This window comes from Macaca mulatta, chromosome 20 (genome assembly GCF_049350105.2).
Source record: "Macaca mulatta isolate MMU2019108-1 chromosome 20, T2T-MMU8v2.0, whole genome shotgun sequence".
In the NCBI taxonomy this organism is placed as follows: domain Eukaryota; kingdom Metazoa; phylum Chordata; class Mammalia; order Primates; family Cercopithecidae; genus Macaca; species Macaca mulatta.
In genome coordinates this window covers 75508485-75533175 of record NC_133425.1, presented here as the reverse complement: position 1 = coordinate 75533175, position 24691 = coordinate 75508485, and the positions used below count along the sequence as shown (strand labels likewise).

The 24691-nt window shown below is 41.3% G+C and overlaps 1 long non-coding RNA gene across 2 annotated transcripts in view; it reads right to left on the bottom strand.

Annotated features, from left to right (window-relative positions):
• LOC144338249 (uncharacterized) overlaps positions 1–24691 on the bottom strand; it is a 109097-nt gene that overhangs the window by 33324 nt on the left and 51082 nt on the right. The gene's annotated exons all lie outside the window — the stretch shown is intronic.

The window sequence follows — 24691 nt, the reverse complement described above, 5'->3', positions numbered from 1 at the left end:
CTGTTAAAGGAATGAACGATTGTAAAAGTAAATTTGGGACAATTGGGTATTCAGCTAGGTGAAGGCTAAGGAAAATTTGGCCCTTGTTTTACTTTTACAGGGCAGGACAAGTTAGCAGTACTAGCTTGCTGCCCTGAATCTAAACCCAGCTACCTGGCATCAGCTATCTGGCTTAAATGGCTTCGAAGGGACTTTGTTGCCAGTAAAGGTCATGAGAGACTCTCCAAGGCAGGATATCAGAACTGCAGCACTCTCAGGACGTATTATGTTCTCAGATCACATTTGGAAAGGCAAAAAGTGTGAGGAACAATTACACGTAAGGTGTCAGGCTGTGTGCTACACCCTTTACTTGTGTGACCTTTAAAAAAAATCCCCATAGTAATTCTGCAATGTTCGTGATTCTGTCTCTATTTTACAGATGGGGAAACTAAGGCTCAGAGTCAGGGACACCACAAGCCTAGATAGTGACTTTGTACAAATGAGACCATGGTAGACAGTTTTGTGACTTGGTGACTGGGGGCATAGGCAAGATTTCAGCCTACACTTAGCCCCTCAGTTGGGCAACTTTTTGCAGTGAGCAACCTATACAACTGTACATGGTAATCTTGTTCAGAAAAAATGAAGAAACTTAACCAAGGCCACAAATTATAACAAGGTTGAACTGACTCTGAATTTCACATTCTTCCTGTGTTGACAAACAACCTAATGGTAAATTGATACAATTCATGCTGTCCTTACACTGAGGATATTCAGTGATATGAACTGTTAAGACTTTTAAATATTGGATGTAAGAAAATACAACAGATTTTTCCAAATTCAGCTCTGATCGCCTCCAACTGAAAGGCTCTGTATTTTTGCATATTATGGTCAACTTTAAGTTCAACTTAAGCTCCAAAACCATGCCCACCCCACCTTTGCCTCCCCACCTCCCTATCTCCCCATCTCCCAGCTTCTCAAGCCAAGTTCACAATTCCCTTGCTTTGTGTCATAGACAGGGCCCTGAAATGTTGGCAGTGGTATCAGTTAAAGTCACAGCATTAGGAGAATTGAAAGAAACTGATTTTCTTTCAGTAGCTCAAATAGCCAGTGCTTTCCAAAAATATCTGCAGCTTTGTCTAATGCAGATTTATAACTCGACTCCTAATAAAGCTTTATTTCCCCCAAGTTGTAGTGTTTAAAATTCACATGATGTAATGCTGTTAACTAATGTTGCAATTTATTTCTACTTAAGGCATTATGCAGGAGAAACATAGAATAATAGCTTAAGGGGAGTGATTCAGAATGATATTAAGTGTGAATCAAAGCACGATAAAGTAATAATGAGCTGGATTTTCTGACCCAGGTTGGAGGTAAATTTTCCAAATCTTGCCCACCTCCTCACTAATTGGTGACACTGTATCCCTCTGACCATCCTCTCTGTTTCTGCCTCATTGACATTTGGGTGCATGATTAAGTACTTGTGCCTTCAGGATTTCTGGCTAAAGGAGTAAATAGCCAGAGAGGATACCATGCATCTATGGGATTAATAAATGGGCAAGTATCTGGCAAACTTGCTAAACACATCTAAGGAATATACATCCAACATAAATGTGGACGTATGTTCACTGAAAGACACGCAGTACAATGTCCACAGGGGCAATCTTTGTAATAGCTCAAATAAGAAAACTACACAAGTACCTATCAATAGTAGAAAGTGCCTCGCTTGCCTCTCATTTTTGATATTCACTAGTTGTAGCTGATTGCAAACTCTAACAACCGAGCCCTACCTTAATCCCTGCTTCCCTAGGGTGCTCATAGGTGCTTCCTGCATTGACTTACATGGCTCATGAATGCCAGGGAGCACACTGCCTTTCTGAGCCTCTGGTCAACTGGCTGAGCTGCAGAAGTCAATTCTGGTTGTACATGAAGTAGCAGAGATTTTTCTACCGGAAGCCCATGGGAATACAAGGAAGGAAAAACATCTTGCTTTAAGGCTAATGTGTAAAATGAGGTGATACAAGTGAAGTCCTTGGAATAAAGTAACCACTTGATATTATCTTGGTTATTGCTTTTATAAACTTCTAAAAGAGAATAATGAATATACTAAAAAAAAAAAAAAAAAAAATCCTGCTTCTTGGTATTTCCTTAAAGGTCAAAGGAAAATCCATTCCTTTCCTATCTTCAATGGCCCCTAATGCTTATAGAATACCTTCCTTAGTCATTTCAAGCCCAACAGGATTTGCTGCCTACAGTTTTTTGTTTTGTTTGTGTTTTCCTTCTAGATGATGAATTGGCAAACTATGGCCTGGGGGCCAAATATGGGCCCCCACCTGGTTTTGTTAAAAAAAAAAAAAAGTAGTACTACAATCCAGCAATGGTGCCCATTGCTTTACATATTGCCTGTGGCTGCTTTTGCACTTCAACAGCAATGAAGTGGTTGTGATTACAATATTTAGTATCTGCTTATTTATAGGAAATGTTTGCTGAACCTTTTTACCCTCATCTTCTTTCACGCAAAGAGGGTTTCACCCCAAAGAGGGTTTGCTCCAGCCCTGATGGGTCAGTGATTCCCTCACGCCTCCAGCTCTGCCCTCATACGGTTTCTTCCACCTGGGGTGCCCTTTCCTCTGTGCCTTTTCTTTGATGCCTTATTCAATCTTCAAAGCTCAGATCAAATCTCTCTGCCAAGTAGAAGCCTGTTTTTTTCAACATCCACAGCGGGAGATCCTCTTAACCTGTAAATGTGGTTCATGTATTTCTTAAATTATAAGCCATATTGCTTTGCAGTTTTCCAGAAAATATCTGAAAGTATCTGTTACCCCTATTGGATACCCCTTTCTACTTTGAGAGAGTCAAGAGTAGGTCTGGTTCATAGAGTATTGGACACACAATAGGTATAGGCACAGATTTGCTGCACGAAAATGCCAGCTAGGGTTATTTTCCTGCCCTTCCTCATCCGCCCTCTTCACCCCAGCCTAACTAGGGTGACTATCCCATGTGCCTGGGATGGAAGGGTTTCCTAGAGTGTAGGACATCCGGTCCCAAAACGAAGTAAGTTGGAATTAGTGGTCATGCTAAATATAAACTTCCCCAGATGCTCTACTTAGCAAGCCCGAGAGTTCTCAAAACTAACCAGTCCTCCAATACCTCCATGAGCTGGCTGAGTCTTTGGAGGCTAAATCCCCTGACAACTCCCCTCACCTAGTTATTTTAAGTTAGACCAAAATAATTAAAGACCTCAAAGACCAATTATGTGTAAAGGGGCTCCTCTTCTTATCCATCACGTAACTTGTTTTCCACTTCTTGCTCATCTTTTATTTTATATATATATAATTGGAACCAAAAGCAAAATAATAATAATCGCGTTTCAGATGAAAAGAGATGAGACAAAACAGACACAGGAGAGGATAATTTGAATTATCTTGGGTATCAATTGGGATTTCACAAACAAGAGGCTTCAAAGAAACTGCCAACAATGAAGAAGTGGAATGGAACCTGGGATTCCTGTGTAGGAAGCAGTTGATGAGGGGTGGGAATGGCGACCCACCTCTGGTGCTAGTTCCCTTTTGCAGGTTACAGAGCTGGGCTAGTTTGACATTTTGTGCTTAAGTCTTTAGTGTGAATTTGTGTAGGACTAAGTGCCCCAGTGTTGCAATACACTGACATGCAGCGCATTTCTGATGCAGTAACCATATGATCCAGAGCAAACCCCTTAAGTCTTGGGCCTCAGACCTACCTCACAGAGCTCAAGGATGAGACAAATGAGCATTAGAAAATGTCTAGGATGGCATGGAATGGAAATTGATTTCCTGGAATCTAATAGAAGACCAATCCCATGGCAACCAACTATTCTCATTCTACTGTGGATATAAAATCAGTGTCCTTCTTGCACTTAGCCAGGCAAAATGTGGGATTAGAAATCAGCATTGTTATATGCTCCTTCATGACAACCCGCCAGGTTATGGGAGGCCTTCCTATTGGGACAGATGTTTGCTTCGCACCCAGCATGTATGTGGCAGGCCATCAGTCCATCTAACTCAATCCCCATTGCATATTGCTATTCCAGAGATTTCAAATTCCATGGTAAAGAACCATCCGTATCATTGAACGTGTCTGGGTCACCTGGTTTAAAATTCAGTGCCCATTCCATAATGCTGTTTGGATGAAGGGTCCCCAGAATTGGCTGAATTAAGGGTGACTCTACAGCACATGTTTTAGTGTTCTCTCCGGGTTGTGTAGGCGGCCTGGGTGGATTGGCAGGACACAGGCACTCCAGGGATGTCCTCTCTGGGAATATGCCGAGGGAGTTTTAACAGGGCCAGGCAGCCTGAAGCGGAGCCAGTGGAACACTCAGACTGTCTCCCCTAGCCCTGCCCGCTGTGACCTCCTCCCACATGAGGACCAAATTTGTCTGATACAGAGCAAGTTGTACTGGGGAAAAATGCATTCTTGGATTCATCATGTTTGGAAGTTTTTGTGGTCCTTTTCCCCACTTGCTCTTTTGTAGCTTTCCTTTGTTTGATTGGTCTCCTGGGAAAGGACAGTTGTCCAAGTGAGTTTTGGATAAAGTCTGAGTCCCTGACCCACTTTACTCAGCATGAGGAGGCCACATTTTACTTATTAGGCCCTTAACTGAAAAATCAAAACCACCAAGAGCTTGGCAAATGTTGTTGTGTCTAAGACACATAGCACATCCCATATTTTAGCAATGAATTTTACTGTGGGCAGCTGGGTCTTTAAAACTCATCATGTCTTTTGTTTAAGTGATAAGCAAACCCCTGAAGTTTCTTGAAAATCATGATCTGAATGGTAGTGACCACCAACATAATGGCTCCCACCATCATAGGGTTGGCACTTACTCATTTTTGGAGGTATCTGGAGACTTCTCTGCAAGGTCAGGACCATGTATGTTTGGATGTAGTCTAAAAGGCAGAATGGTAGTTTCCTCTTGAGCCCTGAATGTGGAAGTCATTTGGGGTCAGAGACAACAGAGTGTGGGAATGGGCAAGTATGACCCAGTTTGGGCCTACCCTTAACTCCATGTGAAAGACCCCTGCCAAAATATCTCCAATCCTGGGTGGAGGCAGGACTGGCTTCAGGGGTGTGTGTGATCTGTGCAGGTGCATGAGACATTGTGCTGAAAGGCCCCACCTGTGATTTAAGACTGTTTTCACCATCTTGAAATTCTTAATAATTTTTGAAGAGCCCTGCATTTATGTTTTGCACCGGTCCTCATAAACTATGTAGCTAGCCCTAAATGGAAGAGAAAATTAATTTATTTCAAATATAGTATTGCTGGGTGACTTGTTCATGAAGAGAAATGGGAGTAAATATGCCGATGGGGAAAGATTGGAGTTAATATCCAGGCAGATCATTCAGTATTTCCTTATTTATCGAACTCTTTCTGAACATCTGCTGTGAGGCAGACGTTTTGTTATGCGCTGAAGACAGAAAATTTCCTCAACTGTGAGACACACGGCTTTGCCCCACATAGCAGCTGTATGGACTTTTCAATGTATCCAATTGATTTGAGTCTCTGATTTCACATCTGTAAAATGGGAAGAATAAGGTCTATCTCACAGGGTTCTTGTAAGGATTAAAAAAGAATATGGACAGAAAGTGTGCAGCTTACAGTTTAGTAGCTTGCAAATGTCCAATAACCATACTCCCCTATCATAATCTTCATGTTTATTATTGTATAAGAATGCATGGCTAATAGACTTATAAGAGTGAGAACTTCTCATCCTACCTGGTGAAAAGGGGTTGAAAGGATCTAGGGGAGGATATTTCCTTTGAATTGAATCCTAAAGAATGATGGAGCCTTAGCTTGTTGAGTAGTATTTATTTCTGAATGTTTTGGAGGATTTCACCACAATGGTCTCACTATGGATGGTCTAGCTATAGATTTTCCACTGGATTTGAAAAATTCAGGGATATTCACCTGGTAGCAATAAGGAACTACGTATACTATGATTATGATAGTATGCATAAGGGGAGACTGCTGGATATCAACAGAATTCACTCCTTAAGTTCTCAAGCTAGACTGTCACAAAGTCTAAAACATCCTGCACAATCTTCTCTGTGGAAAGACAATGGACATCAGCTGCAGATCTTATCCACACATTGTTTTGAGTATGTGATTGTCATTAGCATGTGGTGACCAAGTGTCTTCATTCTTGGCACTGGGTACTGTAGATGGGAAGAGTATGCTCAAAGATGACATCATCAGGGACCCATTAGTGTCAGGAGGTAATGGGAGCCCCCAGAGTCTACTATCCCAGGCCTGGACATCCACCACTCATCCTTTCCCTTGAAATTTAAGCCCTGAGTAAAAGCAAATGCTCTGAGCCCTATCTTATCTTAGGGGTGAATCTGGGAGCATATTGACACTCTAGTTTGTTTGTTCATTTGTTTCAGAATCTAAGAGCATAGATTTATGGGAAAGCCGATGAAAACAGTGGGCTCATGGGAGGTGGGAATGAAGGAGCAGAAAGATACCAGAAAACAAGATAAATTAAGAAGTTTGTTGGGGGCTCAGATGCTGGGTTCAGAATGCTATGCTTTTAGGAACAGTTTGATAGCCTTGGTTTTTGCTCCTCCTTCTTTTCTCTCTTACCTTCCCCCTTTCTATCTGCCTCCTTCTCCTCCCTCTCTTACTCTCTTTTTTCCTTCTTTTCTTTTGCTTATTAATTCAGATGCATTGAATACCTCTGTGTGCCTGTAATGACTTTTTTGCAACGTGTCAGCTAGGTCAAGCTGAACTCCATCTCCCAGAGTTCTTTCTTTGTTATGTTTTTGATTAGGGTACGCCACAGGGGAGATTCTAGGGATATGTGGAGGGTGAAAAGCAAGCGTCCGTCACTTTGTAGCTCACACATATTATCACTGATCTGCTGACTCACCTCTCTGGCATAAAGCAGCATCTGGGCCTGGCATACTGTATCTCATCCCTGGTCCTCCTTCAGCTTCTCCAACTCCTAGGCCAGGAATGTGTTTAGCTCTGTGACAGAGGGCCCTAGCTATTGAGTCCCTGTCCTAGAAGAGGACATCCATCTAAAAAACATGGCCAAAGGAAAAAGCAGAGGTAGATATTTCTGGGGTCATACCCAGAGAGAGGAAGAGGTGATTGCGTGGAGCCAGCTCTGTAGACACTCAAAGCATTGGCTTTGTCTCTGAGTGATTTGTGAAGGCTCAGGAAAGATGACCTGGTGCAGGACTTTCTACCACCATTTCAAGATGTCACCAACAGACTCAGTGACCTGCTGACCTTCCTATATCCCAGATAATCCGCTTTTATTAGAAATAGCAGATTCCTTCCATGAAGTGTACAAATCTAAAGCCTCTGGCTTCTTAGAAAAGTAACAATTCTAATTCTTGTGTTATGGAACAATGGTCACTCCCGGGACTTTTCAAAGAGCTGGAAGACAACAACATAAATGATGAGCAGGACAAGTTTCAGAAGGCAGAGGAGCAGTGTTGCAAAGTGGTTAAGACCAGGCTCTGCAACAGAAGGTCTCTTGATATCTGAGGCTTGAATTTTAGGGCTGGATGTTCATGAGCTGGTTGAGTTCATATCCTCTTCCTTGACTCATGAACATCCAGCAATAAAAATTCAAGCCTCAGATATCAAGAGACCCTCTGCTTTCAGAGATCCTGTACAGATGTACAGCTCCTTGACCACAGTGACTTCTAGCTCCCTGTACCGGGCACCGGGCAACAGGAGTGACTGGATTGGTAGAGACTAGATTTTCACTTGAAGTTGTAAAAGTCACACTCCCTAATGAGAAACAACGTGGGGACTAGATCGGCCGTGATCCAGGAAACCAGCCCAGTTGGTAACACCCTTGTAAAAGAGACTGATAAATAAATAAGCAAGCCATCCAGCTTTTCTTCTCTTCGGCAAATGAGATGAAACAGCTGGCCTTGGAAAGAGGCCCTGTGCTTTGTTAACTGGAAACAGATTAGCAAACTCAATCAGCTGACTGGTTTTCCAGTCTGCGGCCTTCCAACATTTGAAAAAGGGAATTTTTGTTGAACGTCTCTCTGGCAAGGGCCAGGCAACGAATGACACTAGCCTGGCGTGAATGTTTCATGCTGGTGGGTAAAAATACTTTAACTTTCCTATGGGTCTTTGACAAAAACCTCAGGGAATTCTATTGAGTACATGTTGTCAGTATTTTAATCAGCTTCAGCTGTCAAAACTCTTGTAACCCGCCTCTTCTATTTAAAATGTGTCTTCTAGGCATAAAATAATTAAAGGTGCAGGGCCATACAGTAGGCTCAGAGCCATTGCAATGTGACAAAACCCTATGGATAAAAGGTATTATTTCAGGAAGTTTTAAATATAAATTTTGTTTTGTCAGAAGGCTGCAGGGCACACATTTTCTATACTGTCAAGCTTGATAGTAACAATATTTATATTTCAAATAAAAAGATTAAATTGCAGTATTATGTATTTTTAGTTTCCATCAATTTTTTTTTTTTTTTTTTTTTTTTTTTTTACTAGTTTATCATAGTGCTGCATCTCGGTATGTCATCTTTTTTTTTTTTTTTTTTTTTTTTGCTGACAATACTTTTATTTTATTGAAATATTATGTCTTTTACTGTCAATCCCAGAGTTAAAATAATGAAGGCAGACAGCCCAGCCACTTGGGTTTGGGTGTTTTACAAACAAACGTCTTGCTTTACACCTTGTTGAAGGTTTTGTGAATGCAAAACAACAAAACAACACAAAAGAATAAACATGCTCAGACCCATGTGTTTAGGCGGGTGTTTGAGACAGCTTTGAGCTTTTCACCTGGAGTCATTTGTGTGCTTTTTCATCCCAGGGTAGAAAAACAAACAAGGCACAGGCAAGGCCAGCAGAGCTGGGGGAATGAGCTTTTGCCTGTGAATGGCTGTGCTGGCCGCCTGTGTCACAGCTTGTTAGCTGTTGCAGCACAGTGTCTGCAAATGGGACCAGGCAGCCAGGGGAGTTTTCTGAGCCACGGAAACAGAGGACTTTCTCAGTTTCTGGGCTAGCACAGTGTCAGCCCTTCAATGTCACGCTTGACAGAGAGTTTTGGGGCAATGTGAAGAGTGCGTCTCTCTCACCTGTTGGAATGAAGCTGGGCTATGGCTGGGGCTCTTGGCATGCTCATTTTGATATGAAGGGAGAGTCCATGCCCGCAGAGAGTGGCTTCTCTTTCAGAGCTGTTGCTTCCTCTGCTTCCCACTTGATGAGGGAAAGTGTGACCTTTTCAAGTCAACTAGCCCCAAAGGGAGTACCCTCATGTAAGATGGCAAAGTACATATGAGCAGTAATGTCTCCCTCCATGACCGCGACAGACATCACCAATACATTTCAACACTAACACTCAGCCAGATGCATCCTCAGAATCCCTTTCTTCATGATTTCCTAGGCAGCCACAACCAATCAGAGTGGACCGGTCATCTTTGCCTTCCTAGCTCTTTCTGAAGAAGATGGGGGTACCTGGCCAGGGACATCTAGCAGTCTCATGCCAAGCAACACTTGTTTTAATGGTGCAGTTTACTGCCCCCAAATAAATCACATTTAACAATACTTTAATTCACATTCTGATCTCATTCATGGAACCTCCATTTTGCAAGAGGGAAAAATCAAGCCTCAGAGAGCTGAAGTAACTTGTCTGAAGGCATACAGTCACCAAGCGACACAGCCTGGACTTGAACCTCGGACTCCTAATTCAATATCCTGATCAAGAGATTTTGAGCATTTTAGTACGCAAAATGTAGTATTTGGTAAAGAGGCAACTATGTAAAGCAGCTAGGAAAGTCCATGGGAAAATACTGCTGATTCCCATTTAGCATACATGATGCTAGTTCTTTCTAAAATCAGGAAGCATCCCTAGAAAGTTGAGCTGCAGTTATAGTTTTTTATGAAGAGAAGGATGAAGTCTTTATCAGGAACAAAATGGTACTTAAAGACGCATCTATGTCATCTCATTTCTGTCCTACTGTCTTGGGAGCTCCATCTGAAGTCAAATATTTTTCAGGTTGTTGGTTTGGGCTCCTCCTCCCCCCACACACCCATAATGACATTATTTTCAAAATGTATCTATCATTTAAAAAGTAGCAGCAACCCTGTACTAAAATAGTAGTTAACATTTATGAACAGGTAGTTTCTCAGGGGCCAGGTACGTTGCTCAGGGTTTGGCATGCATTATTGAGTCTGCTTTTCATAACCAATGCTTTATAGGGACTACTGTTACCTTCATTCAAAAGTAAGACTCTTAACAGCCGATAGCGTGTGCCCAGGTCTAGAACCAGTTGAAAGTCTGTGCAATGCTAAAATTCCTGTTGTCCATTATTGCATTACGTTTTTCACTACAATGCCTCATATTTAAGATGAAGCTCATGTTTTATATTTTGCTTATGAGGAAACTGAGATGTAGAGAGATTAAGAAAATTACCAAAGACTACACGGCTGGGAACTCAGTGGGCAGAGCTGGGCTGAAACCTGGACAGATACCAGATGGTGGGGAGGCAGTACGGAATAGAGAAGGAAGAAGGAATCAATGCACATGTGTGGTGGGTGGAAGCAGGCATATGCCCTGCTCTAGAGTGTAAAGTCGTGATCAAGTCGGAAGGACCCAGGCCACAGAGATACTTGGTATTTTTAAATGTTATTTTACCTATGCTTAGACTATCAGCACATCTGGAGAACAGAAAGTCACTTGAGACAGGATACCCTATGAGGACAGTGGTAAGAATCTTTTGCCATGCTAATCAGAAAATCCACCCCTTCGGGTTTGTGAATGTTGTACTCCTAATCCCACAAGCCAATTCACCTTGGAAATTAATGTTGGATGTTGCTAAATACTTCCCTGAGGGACACAGAATGTTGAAGAGTATAATGATCGTTCTTCCTTGGAGATTGCTCTTTGTATTTTTATCTCCAACATTCCCCTGATACATGCGGCCCCTAAAAGAGCCAAGGGGAATTGGAAGAGCAGGAAAAAATGATAGGAGAATGTGTTAACAAAAGCCTGTTCCAGGAACCCTTTATGTAACAGTATACATGCAACAATGCCATGTGGAAGGAATTCAGGTATCCGTGAAATAGACAACACAGAAAAGGTATGCGGAAAAACAAAGTAAGAGAGGGAGAAACAAAGGGAGCTATTCAGGTTATCTCATTGATTTAAAACAAAAAGGTTGTATTATGCCTTACAATCTTCTGGATTGACTAGGGCTGAGCTGGAAGATTCTTCTGCTGATCTCACCTGGGACCTTACATGCAGTACTAGTCAGACGGAGGCTTGGGATAGAATTGCCAAGGTGGCTTCACTTACATATCTAGCACGTTAGCAAGGAGCCTCCCTATGTGGCCTCCCCATGTGGTCTCTCCATCAATGTAGAGAAACTCCTCAGAAGGTGACTTATGGCTCTCAAAAGTACAAAAGTGAACACTGACAGAAGTCATTTCTGCTGCTTTGTATCAGTGAAAGTGAATATAGGAGCAGCCTAGAGGCCTTGTGGGAGGCAACCATACCAGGGCACGAATACTAGGAAGGTGAAGTTTACTGGAGGCTGTCTTTGGAGTCTATCAGTTCAATGGGGACCTTTTTGCTTTTGAGCTAAAACCCATATTCTTTATCATAACTATCAAAGCTTCTCACAACCTAGCCTCAATCTTCCCAGGGTCAAACTACTATGTTCTTTTAATATATAAAATTATGTCTATAAAGCACTCATTTTACAAAATGTCCTCATTGTTCCTTGTCCCATGTAATCACCTAGTTATCCTGGAAAAACCAATACTAACGGGCCTTACCATCTGCCTCTAGCAGAATCAAAATGAATTATTTCATCCCCCAGGCTCTTATAAAACCATAGAAATGAGGAAAAGGTGGAAAAGAAGGTGGAAACAAAGAGTCATTTGTATGAACTGTGGGCAAAGGGGGCAGGTCTGATGGCTCGAACCAACAGTCAGATGAACACAGATTTAAGGAATCTGAAAATGTTTTTTAAAAATGTGTACATCCAAGCACACACAAACACACACACACTCAAGTTAAAATGATACAAGCTTGGACTCAGACATTATTCTTGTAGGAGGCTTTTTTTCTCCATGTCTAAACTACACTGACTACCTGGAAACCTATAGATAATATCACTCCATTTAAACTTTTATTGCTATAACATTTCTCATAATACAAACCCTGTATGATGTATGCATATCCCATGCCAGCCTGCACATGGCAAGGGAAACTAAAGTACTGGCTAAATCTGAGTCATTCAAGGAGGCATGTCAGATACACATCTGCTTTTATCTTTCTGTCTTAGGTATTCAGTAGCAAAGATCACATTTAACAAAAGGAAAGGAGGGTGAAGTAGGAAGATACAGAAGGGTTTTATGGAAGCCAAGGGGAAGAAGTGAAAGCCAGGCATATGAGGGATGGGAGCCAGGACTGGAATATTGCCAATGGAAGTGAAGAAATCACCCCTTCCTGCCATCGCATCAGCTTTTGAGTTTAATTCTCTACAGGTCTCTCTCCTCTTCTTTCTCTGCCTCACTGCATGTGGTACAAACATGACTAGACCATGGCAGACTACATTCTCAATGTCCACAACTTAAGACCCAGTATGCTTACGTCCCAATTTTATTTTCCGAAGCACAGAAGGATCTTATTAGTCCAGCTAACTACCAAAGGTTCTTTCTGGGGCAAGTGACCCTTTTTGGTCCAAATGCATATGACCACTGTAGGAGGGAATAGGGACTTCACTTGCCACCATGTAAACCACATGTCCCTTCATGGATCTTGTAAGGGAGACATTCTCAGACAAAAGGTTGTGGGATGGATGGGACGAGATCCAAAAAATGCACACTAAGCTTTACAATTATTTTTTGGTAGACGAGAAAATAGAAATGCAGAGACTCTGTTTGGAGAAACAGGCTCTTTGACACACCTCGTATTGAACATGAACACTGTCTTAGTGGGCTACAACCCACTATGTACTTTGGCACTACTTTCGCACAGTTTTCTGATTATTCCCAAATACAATTTTCTTTCCCCATAGAAAAACTGTCATTATGACACAAACCACAGCCCATTGACTTTAGGGTTGACAGATCAATTGAATGCCTAGTATGTAACATCAAAAAAAGACGCTCCCCAAAACTCCTGGAGGGGGCATTGCGAACCTCTGGTGTTTCATAACCTGAAATGCATAAGGATAGAAGTCTATAGAAACGTTTTATAAGAAGCAGTTTTCAAATAGGTGATTAATAGACCTGAAATTACCAGCAAAGGAGAGTTTAATTATCAAGAGCCAGAACAGTCATTCTTAAGCTTAAGCAATAATGCGTCATTGGGTGGATTCCAACATTTTCTTCATTTAGGAAAATATAAAAGAGCCCGTCATAGTTCACCTCAAACCATCAAATGACTTTTAAGGCTTCATTGAGAAACTCAGATAGTCTATGTTGTGAATAATAAAAAGAAAGGCAAAGTCAAAAACAAAACAATGTAAAATTAATATTCTAATTGTATAAAATCATAGAGTAGGGATTTATTATGTGGATCTGTTCTAATTTCAAAAAATAAAGGTATAAGAGGATTTACTGAAGCACAGAGAAAACAGGACCATTTCAAAAGCTGTACCCAAACTCCTTTAAAAGCACAGAACAAGATATCTAACAGGTCGCCAGAAGCAAGTTAATATAGGTGATCTCTAGTCATCTGCCTGTAAGAGAATTGGCTTAAATATTTATTTAATTGTCAGTCATGCTTAAATCAGTTTCCCAGGACTTGCCAAAATGGGAAACATTCTAACATATATGCTTCTGGAATAAAAGCTAAATTAAAAGGACATAAGTTCAAGGAAAAAGATGAAAGTCTGCATTGTCCTAAAGTCATGTTTAAAGAAGGCATTGCTCTGTTAGCGGCACTCAGTTCTAGAAAGAGTAATGCCCAAAACGTGGAAAATTACCACAGAAAGAGAAGATTCGGTGTTCTTTTGTTTTGCTTTTTGAGATGGAGTCTTGCTCTGTTGCCCAGGTTATAGTGCGGTGGTATGATCTCGGCTCACTGCAACCTCTGCCTCCCGGGTTCAAGTGATTCTCGTACCTCAGCCTCCCGAGTACCTGGGATTATGGGCACCCGTCACCATACCCAGCTACTTTTTTGTATTCTTAGTAGAGATAGGATTTCGTCATGTTGGCCAGGCTGGTCTCAAACTCCTGACCTCAGGTGATTTGCCTGCCATGGCCTCTCAAAGTGCTGGGATTACAGTCGTGAACCACCGTGCCCGGCCAAATTCAGCTTTTTCAGGGGGAAGAAAATCAACAAGGAATAATGATGTGGAGAACAGTATGCTCATACCCCACACTATCATGAGCTGTTATCGACAATACCAGCAAATTAACCAGGAGGCTGGCTGGTTTGATAAGGAAGCTGTCACTTTCCCTGCTGAGATTGACACGCCTCATGACATCAGTATAATTGATGTCTGTTCAATGATACCCAGATCTGTCCCAGAATCTGTGCAGGAACATCTGATAGTTACATCCAACTTAAAAGTGAAATGCTAGGAAAGAGCGTGTCCAGATGGCCACAGATGTTCTCAGAAAAAATAAGAATTTTTAAAAAATTATTAAAAGCTGTTTAACAGATGCCATATTCAACAAAGAGATGGTTCATTGTTCATGCACTGATTTTGGAGAAATATTTGGGCTGTGCTGGACTGAATTGGGAGCCGGGGCTCTCAATACCCTCATTTGCCCTAACCCTGGCATAAGTTTCTGTGTGGTCGATACAGTTTCTACCAGGGAAAGCATACTTTTCTTCTGGAATATCTGGGATCATTTGTTCAGCAAGAATGACAGTCTCTTCTTTAGATTCCATCATGAAGTCACCTCAAAGGAGGCTGAGCACTCCAGGGGTCAGATCTTTGCTTATACCGAAGTCTGCAAGGTCCTCATTCCTAATCTAAAATCAGAGATAAATATGGCAGGTGGTAAACATGTCAAGTTGCACTACAGAACAATTCAGTATGTACTGTCTCTAGTAGACGCATGAACAAAAGGCTACAGAGCGGCCAAGGGGAGAGTGATCGATTACACAGCAGTCAGGAGAGCTGCATACAGGACTTCTATTTAGGATAGAGGTCGGCAAACTAAGGCCCATGAGCTGAATGTGACCTGCCACCTGTTCTTGTAAAAAAAAATAAAAATAAAAATAAAAATTGTATTACAACAGAGCCGTGCTCCTTCCTTTACATATTGTCTATGACTGCTTTTGCATTACAATGGCAGAAGTGAGTAGTCATGACAGAGACTGTATGGCCCACAAAATGAAAATATTTACTATCTGGCCCTTTACAGAAAAAAAAAAATATGCTGATGCCTGGTTTAGGAACTCTAAGAGTCCCTCTTCTGTCAAGGGGACCTTCTTTCTTCATGGAAACCATAGCAACTTCTCTATCATCTCACCCATGAATTCATTTACTTATTCATCCTTCAACTAATATTTATTAGGTTTCTTCTTTGTTTTCTCCAGTACATTATTATTATTTGTTTTGGCACTTGCAAAGGTGAATAAAACGTAGTCTGTTATCAAAATGCTTAAGGCATAAGGAGTAAAGTATTTTATATGCAGTGGATTTGGCTTCATTATCATTGCCTTTGTGGCAACAGTAGTGAATATTAATAACCACAGTACTAATAATTAATGTTTACTGAGCTCTTGCTATACATGACAATCTCAGTGGTAAGCGCTTGACTCGGATCATCTCATTTATTCCAAACCCTGAGACCATGAGGTAGCCATTATCCCCGTGATACAGACGAGAACACTGAGGCTTATAAATATTGTGGCGTTCATCCAAGGTTACACAATCAGAAAGTGATGAATTGCAAAATAAAACCCAGATTCACTGAAAGCAAAGTTCACACTTTCACAATAGATAGATGTGTGTCTGAGCTTCAGTTTCACTCAATGCATATTTTCTCTGTGCCTGATCTTCCCTTGACCTAGCTGGGGACAGGGAACACACAGGAATAATCACTATCCCTCAGCACCATGTGCTTTGGGGTTCTTGATCCTAACCTAAATGCAGCATTGCCCTGGCCTCAGGCTCAGAGAGGCTGTGTCTAAGTTCCATCTCCTGAGTAACAAGTCCATGCAATAGCAATGCTCGGAGGACACTCAGCATTCCACAATCAGCTGTTACAACTCCTGAATATTCGTCTTTATCACAAGGATGAACAGTGAGAAAATAGAATCTAATGACTTATATTTCTTGAATAAAGAACACAAACCCATTTGCTTCCACCTCACATTCTTTTACCCATTACTTTCTTTTAGAAAATTAAATTAGGGGATCCATATAATTATTTAGTGTCTGCTTACTTATTGGTAAACTTTGTTATTATTATACAGTCCCTCGCTCAGAGTGTTGATGCTTCATAGCCTCTCTCAAACCTAAAGGAAAGCGCCTGAATTTTCATTCTGGTTCCTTTGGATACTAAGGGCACAGAAGTTGCTTAAACAGCGGATAGGGTTTACTTGACAAAGCAGTTTAAACCCAAAAAGGCCCCATCAGCCCCACGAGGCAGATGCCTCTTAAATCAATCTCTGTGGAGTTGGATGGCGGGGCCTGTTACATCACTGTCAGCTTCTTGCAACCACAGAGGAGGAAACCTTCCCTACCCCCCACATACCTCTGAGATCTCTTCATTTAGAGGAAAGGAACTTAAGGAGAGAATGGACCCTCCATCCAGGAGTCAATGAAGGTGTCTAACAGAGAAGCCAGTCTCTCGCGGACATCGTTGGTAGACCACTCAATGGTACAACACACCCTCTTCCAAGAGAAACTCATTTTATTCCATTTTTAAATTTACATTTTATGTTTCTCATGTTCTTAGGTAGCCCATATGCCTCCAACCACAGCATCAAAGATGGGTTTAATTTGGTCCTAAGAAAATTGTCTCCCAGCCAGTGATTGTTTCATCAAAGCCATGAGACTCCATCGTGCCACTGGGATACAAGTCACAGTTTGTGGGGGGGGCTTCCCACCTCTTCTAGAAATTTCTACAGTTGCACTTTCCAACAAGGTAACCCCTAGACGTAGATGGCTACTGAGCACTTGAAATGTGGTGAATCCAAATTGACATCAGCTCTCGAACACTTAGAATGAAAAAGGAATGAAAAATACCTTCTTAATTTTTTCTTTATGACTGATCATATGTTGAAATGCTGGCATTTTCTATATGTTGAGTTAAAGAAAATATATTTTAGGAAATTTAATTTCACTAGTTCCTTTTTTACATTTTTAAACATGAGTACTAGAAAACGTATAGTGACATCTGAGATTCCCGTTCTTTTTCTACCAACAGAGCTGTTTTCGAGAGTACCTCTCTTCCGAATATTGTTGTGTGCAGAGAGGCCAGGAACTGCTGTGACCATCCTGCTGTCAGACTAAAGCCGGCAAGGGAGGACGACAGAGAAGACAGGGCCAGAATCTGAGGTTCAGAGAACCTCTGCACTTCCAGTTACGTGACCCAGTCAACATCCTTACTATTCAAGCACGTTTGCAGTAGGGTTTTCTCTTACCTGCTGTTGAAAGCATTGATACTTGTTCATGGCCTAGAGGTCTTATTTCCTGAGAGCTTAGGAAGTGGGTGCACGAAGGTATGGGTTTTTAGATTACAACGGGGAAGAGAAAGCCTAGCATCTCCCAAGTCTTCTGTCCAAGTTCCATAGGAGCCAGGCAACTAGCTAATGGATTCTGCCTCTTGGAGATGGGATATAAATGTGCTTCTCAGACCACTGAACAATCAGTGAAGCCCTAGAGCTGAGAGCCCCCATTGAGAATAAACTCCTGCAAGGGGACTGTGGCGCAAACAGAGCACAAGCCTCCTGGCCTCAGCACCCCCTTCACCCATACCTGGAAGAAAAATGAGGCTTAGTCAACCTGAACAGGGGGATCTAGTATGCTGATAGCTTCCCTTTCCTTTGCTCCTCCCTGGCAACCCATCTCTCTGCACTCCGTTCCCTGTCCTGGAAGGCATGATTCATCAACAAAATCCTTGCTGTCTGGATCTCAGTTGGGTTCAACCAATGGAAGCATTAATAAGCAGACAAGAAAGAGAGAGATGTGTGTGGTTAGGGTGTTTATTCTTCTGGCTCCCTCCCTGCAGGCCAACAGGAGCTGCTGCTTCTCACTCACCATCACAGCATCCATTAGGTGGTTCTCTCCCTCCAGGTGTCATACAACCCCTCCCCATTCCCTTGTTCCTTCAGGTCTAACGATAGTAATGGTGCCTCCTTGGTGCTAAACCTTGTGGTTTACTTAGACCCTGATCATACCTTTATTAGTAGTCTTTTTATTAAGCCTTCTTCCAATGTTCCAAGTTGCTTATGTCTGGAACAGTGGAAGATTACGATTATCTCTTTTAGCCTCCTTGACTTTCTTTTGAGCAGGTACAGCACAATGTTACGAAGGTCTCAAAATGCCAGATTCCAAAATGAAGGCTGTCCTCTGATCAGAGAGGAGGAATGTGACTGGTGGACTAGGACCAGAAGATAAAGGGAGTTGGCTCAAGGAACAAGCCACATGGGGTAGAAGAGGGCAGAGGGACCCACCCCACTGATGGTGACTTGATTTTTGACCTATCAACATGGAGAGCCAGGGAGTACAGGCTGCCATGTCCCAATCTTCACTCTTGGCTTGTGACCTGCAATGTCTGTCTGCAACTATCAGTCATATTTGGGATCTTTAGGCTGCTGCATGGAGTTTCTAGGACCTTGTTCCATACATCTTAAATGTACAGTGAGTGCATCATGAATGAGATTCCTGGCAATGCCACAAAAGACTGAGGTATAATTAGGAAGCACGTGTTGACTGTTTAGGATTCAGTTAGCTATAATATGTGATAATATGGTGGTCTGATTCAGCCCAGAGCAAAACTGGAAGGTTGAAAAAGTTTAAGCCTGGTGCAATGGCATGTGCCTGTAGCCTGAGCTACTTGGGAGGCTGAGGCAGGAGGCTCACGTGAGCTGCGGAGTTCAATGCTGTAGTATGCTATGATTGTACCTGTGAATAAGCACTGCATTCCACCCTGGGCCACAAAGTGAGAGATCTTCTCCAAACAAATAAAAAGTTTGATTTTAGCATCCTTACCTCTCCCTCTCAATTCCACTGTGTTTCTTTCATGCTCACAAACTTTCACTTCTTCTTTCTCTCACCTCTTAAGCTTCTCAATCCTTGATGTCCATCGACAGATTTTTCAAAAATTAGTCATTCCTTTATATGCCACTTTAAGATTTTTGCCAAATAACCCTAACCGACATTTATTTAATATATTCTTAAACTGACTTGCTTTTTAAAAACACTTTATATTAAATGCCTTGTCCCAAACAATGTATGAAATCACAGATTTGATAAGAGTTATAGTTATACTGTTCCTTTTTCATATAGATATGTAACATCTGTATGTATATGAAGGTATACAAACGTATACACACATAATATCTGTATATATATGTATGTATATGAAAGTATAGTATACTGTGTCTTTTTCATATACATACAGACACATAATACAGAATAATAAGAATAAAATTCTGTACCAATTAAATTATCCCAGGTATCCCCCGATTTCTGGATGCCCTAGCTCAAGATACACAAAGTTATCAGACAGACTCTAGGGCATATTTCCGTGTGGTGATGGAAATGTTTATATCTATGCCGTCCAACACAGCAGCCACTAGCCACATCTAACCATTCACATCAGAAATGTCGCAAATGCAACCGTGAAACTAGATTTTTTAAATGCAATTTTAATTAACATAAATTTAAACTTAAACAGCCACATGTTATGAGAGACGATGATATCGGCAAGCATGGCTCTGGAGTGTCTGTGTTTAAAAACAAATCATAGTAGAAAAATGAACCTTGAGCCAGATACTGTGTTACTTCATCAGCATTTTAATAGATCTATTTTCTTACTTGTTCTTAAGAACCTTGTGAGAGAAGTATTACCTCATTCTGGTAGTAGGCACAAGTCAAAGATGGGAAGAATTTCTAGTGGGTCCTTAAATAAAAAACAATGAAGCCATTCTCTGTTATTTACACACACACACACACACACACACACACACACAGAGAGAGAGAGAGAGAGAGAGAGAGCTATAAGTGAGCAAATTGTCATCCCATCCCAACTACATTTGAGATTTAAAAGGTTGACATTTCCTTTTTTTTCTTCTCTTTTTAAACACCCAGCCCTCCTCATTAACCAGATATCTTTATTCTCTAAATATTTACCACCCAAACAAAATTTACAGTTTAATTTGCTGTATAAAATCATTTATTGACTGATAAACCTCATTACTAAGCTCTAGCACAGCCCCTTCTACTCCCGACAGTTTTAATTCTTGTAGCAGCAGGCTACTGCGAGAGAAAAACAATCCTGTCAAATTAACGGCAGGGGTCTAAATTATTCAAATACACTAAATCCATGCAGAACCGTTCCCCTGCTCATAATTTTTCTTTGGGAGCCAACAATTAACCGGCAATATTCTAACTTAAACAATGACAGCCATTCTAAAAGAATTCTGGGAACAGTGACTGTTCCACCTTCCCATGTGTCCTGCTCCTGAGGGCACACAAAGGATGACCTTTGAATGAGCCCCTGTAGAAAGAGGAGGTTTTCTCTGCCTAAACACCTCACCTCTTCAGAGCATAAATCCTCTGTGTCTTTCTTTCCTGCCACCCAGGTCAGAGACTGCTTTTTGGATATCAAGGTGTGTGTCTGCTTGTGTCTCTAGCCTCCACACCAGGTGTGTGTCAGCCTGCAATTAGTTAATTGCAGATGCACCTTTCTGCCTGTGGGAGGAAAAGTGCCTCCAGTTTTCTACCTGCAAATGCAACCAAACTAATTACTGAGCTGCTGATTCAGAAAACCGACCCACCTAATTGAGCCTACGAAATAGAAAAAGAAGAAATCTCAAAATGGCCTGAGCTTCAGAACATCTGGCAGGAAGTCCTCTCACATTTGAAAAGAAAATCTTTCCTACCATGTTGGCTCTCGGTCACATTCTGCACACGGGAGGGTCTTGGGTGTTAATGGGCATTGTTTGTTGGTCTAATTCCCTATGGTTTGCAGCTCCCTATCAGCGATGGATCCCTAGCATGACACCCAATGTCAGAGTTCTTCAATAGAACAAAAATTAGGATGTTGAGCTTGACAGTTCATGCATGCATGCATTCATTTTTTCATCAACTATTTATTGAGTGTCAACTATCTGCCAAGCACATGGTACCTAGCGTCACGGTGCTAAATGTGGAAATAGAAGGAAAAGAATGACACTTCATAAAGGGCTTAGCCTTTTAGATCAGGGTTGATCAGAATGTGTGAACCAGAACCACCCCCGAGGTTTGTTAAAAATAAAGACGAATTAGACTCACCTTAGATTGAGTCAAAATTTCTGGGAGGAACCCAGGAACCTTCATTCTAACAAGAACCCCCAGGTGGTTCTTAGCCTCTGCTTCCATCAGAGAGCATCAAGCAACGATGGCCGTAATAGAAATGCTATCAACCGGACAGACAAGATTCCCCGGGAAAGATTGGTGAGGGATGCACTGGGCGCCATACCCAGGATCCTCACTTAGAGCTGGCCTAGAGTTAAAGAGGTGTGGGTGGTACAGCATGAGCCAGACCTGTTTGCGTAATTCCGAGGGCGTCTTTCTCACCATAAACAATGGCAGCTCCTCCCAGGGTGTTCATGGGTGCCTTGTTTTTGTTATAATTTGTTCACAATTTTCTTTTCTTAAACATTTTATTTTACAGTAGTTTTAGATTTATGAAAAAGTTGCAAGGCAACTACAGATAGTCTCTATACCTTGCACTCATTTCCCCTATTTTTAACATTTTGCGTTAATGTGGGCCTTTGTCACAACTGATGAATCAATATTGATACATTATGATTCACTCATCTCTCTACTTTCGCTGGATTTTCTTAGTTCTTAGTATCCTTTTCCCACCCAGGATCCCACATTACACTTAGTCATCATCGTCTCCTTAGGCTCCTCTTGGCTGTGACAGTTTCTCTGACTTTGTTTGTGATGACTTTGACAGTCTTAAGGAGTAATGGTCTAGTTATTTTGTGGAATGGCCCTCAACTGGGGTTTTGGCAGGTGTTTTTCTCATGATTGGATTGGGGCTGTGGGATTTTGGCAGGAAGAACACAGACATAGTCATTTCTATAACATACATTCACTTCAAAGGTATGTATTAGCAATATGACTTATTTTATTTTTTATCGTTATATAATAGTTGTATAAACTTTGGGAGTATATGTGATAATGTTTTGATACCTGAATACAATGCATAATGATCAAATCAGGGTAACTGGGATATCCATTACCTCAAATGTTTATATTTGTGTGTGTGTGTGTGTGTGTGTGTGTGTGTGTGTGTGTTGAGCACTACAAAGACCTAGGTTTTTTGAAACAGACAATAAATTATTGTTTACTATAATTTTCCTACTGTACCATCAATACTAGAATTTATTTCTTCTCAGTGCATTTTTGTACTCTTTAGCCAATATCTCTTCATCCTCTTTCCCCTCTTCCTTTCCCAGTCTCTGATAATCACCATTCTACTCGCTACCTTTATGAGATTTTTTTTAGCTCCCACATAAGCATGAAAGCATGTGATATTTGACCTTCCTTGCCCGGCTTATTTCACTTAACATAATGGCCTCCAGTTCTATCCATGTTGCTGCAAAATGACAAGATTTCATTCTTTTTATGGCTAAATAATATGCCATTGTGTATATGCACCATTTTCTTTATTCATTCATCCATTGATGGGCACTTAGGTGGCTTTCGTATCTTTGCTATTGTAAATATTGCTGCAGTAAACATGTCAATTTACTTCTCTAAGTTCCACCACGCAAGAGAGCATAGGATGCCACAGTGTCTCAGGATACAGATCCTTCATCTAGACTGGGACATGTGGGAAACCTTCTGAAAGGAGGCAGCTTTTTAGCTAAGTCCTGAAGAATTGATGAATGCTTTTAGCATGCATCTCCTGAGTGTCCTAGTACAGGCTGAGCATTAAGAACACAATGCAGAAAAAAAAAGACAAGGCCAATGGTCTCATGGAGACCCCAGTTAAGTGAGGGATTCAGGCATTTAGTAACATAAGTGGCAGTTAATCAGGTGGGGACACTGTGTTTCAGTCCTGAGATTTTGCCTGCAAAGGTTTCCTTCAGTTCTCACATCTCTGCATCCATCAAGCCCCTCTGGGAGGATGCTCTGTAAAGATTTCAAAGGCCCTGGCTTACCTGGAGCTGTGTGCTGATTCGTGTGCATGGAGCACAGTGGAGAGGGGAGGGGATGTGGGTGCCAAGTGGGACAACATCCACTTGATCCTTTTATATGTAAATGTGACTTTAAATAATATTTTGTAATGACCTGCATTTCTGTTAAGAAATATCTCTTGATGATTTATCTTTCTGCAATTATGACAGCCTAGTGATCTTGTTAATTAATGCCAAGGAGGGTTTTTTAGCACCTCATTAAAGGTTTTCCCTTTCAAGACACTGATGCCGATGCTCTCATACACAGCCAGGGGCAGAGAAAGCCATTTTCTTGTGGGTGGAAACTCATCTTTTGATCCTTCACATCTTCCTTTTCCTCTCCTTCTTCTCTTGATAATATTTCTTTCCTTATTTTTTGCCTCCTCTTCTTTTTCCTCATCCTGAGTTCTCTTCTAGTCTCCTTTTTCTTTTATTCTAAAATATAGTTGCTTCTTGTTTTAAAACATTGTTTCAAATATATCAACTGTCATTAGTGGATTTCATTCTCCTGGAAAGATTGTTTTATCATACTATTTAATTCCATGTGTTCTATTCAACAAATTTTGTTTGAGAGTCTTCTGTGTTCTGAGTTCCCTTATTTTCCCTTATATTCCCTTATATCCCTTATTTCCCTAACATTCCCTGAGTTTCCCTTCATGAAACAATAGTGAAACAGAGTCATGCCTTGCTGGTGAAACTCTGTTTTTTGTCCCATAAAGAAAACAAATGAATGAATGAATGAATGAGGGATTCTGTGATCCAATAAATGTTGTTAATGTTCTATATCCTATCCTTGCAGATTGTCAAATTCTGGCAAATCCTGCCCCCTGCTTGTTTTTGTAAATAAAATCTTATTGAAACACAGCCATACCTCTTCATTTACATATTGTTTGTGGCTACTTTTTTGCTGCAATGGCAGGGTTGAGTAGTTGCAACAAAGACCATTTGGCCTGCAAAGCCTAAAATATTTACCCTCTGGCCCTTTACAGAAAAAGTTCACTGACCCTGCTGTATCCCATCTTTGGACATTCTGGATGCCCACTATATATTAAAAGAGTGAAATATTCTGCAGTCAGGAAACTTGCTTAATTCTTTTCCACCCATTTCCCCCTCTCCCCATATTTGATCATAGAAGCCTCCTTCAATTCATCTTCTTATAAATTTACTTGGGGACATTTTTCTTGGAGGTAATGTTCAGCCTTGAAGATTCTCTTCTCTGTCTGACTTTAATTTGGTTTTCTCGTCTTCCCGGCTTTCTGTCTTCTGGCTTGATTTGCAGTAGAGCCAAGTGTTTTACCACCAGATAATCCAAACCTGCATCCTGCGCCCCATTTCTTAGCCTCTGTGAAAACATCTTTCTGTTCAGGCCTGAGAGCAAGGAT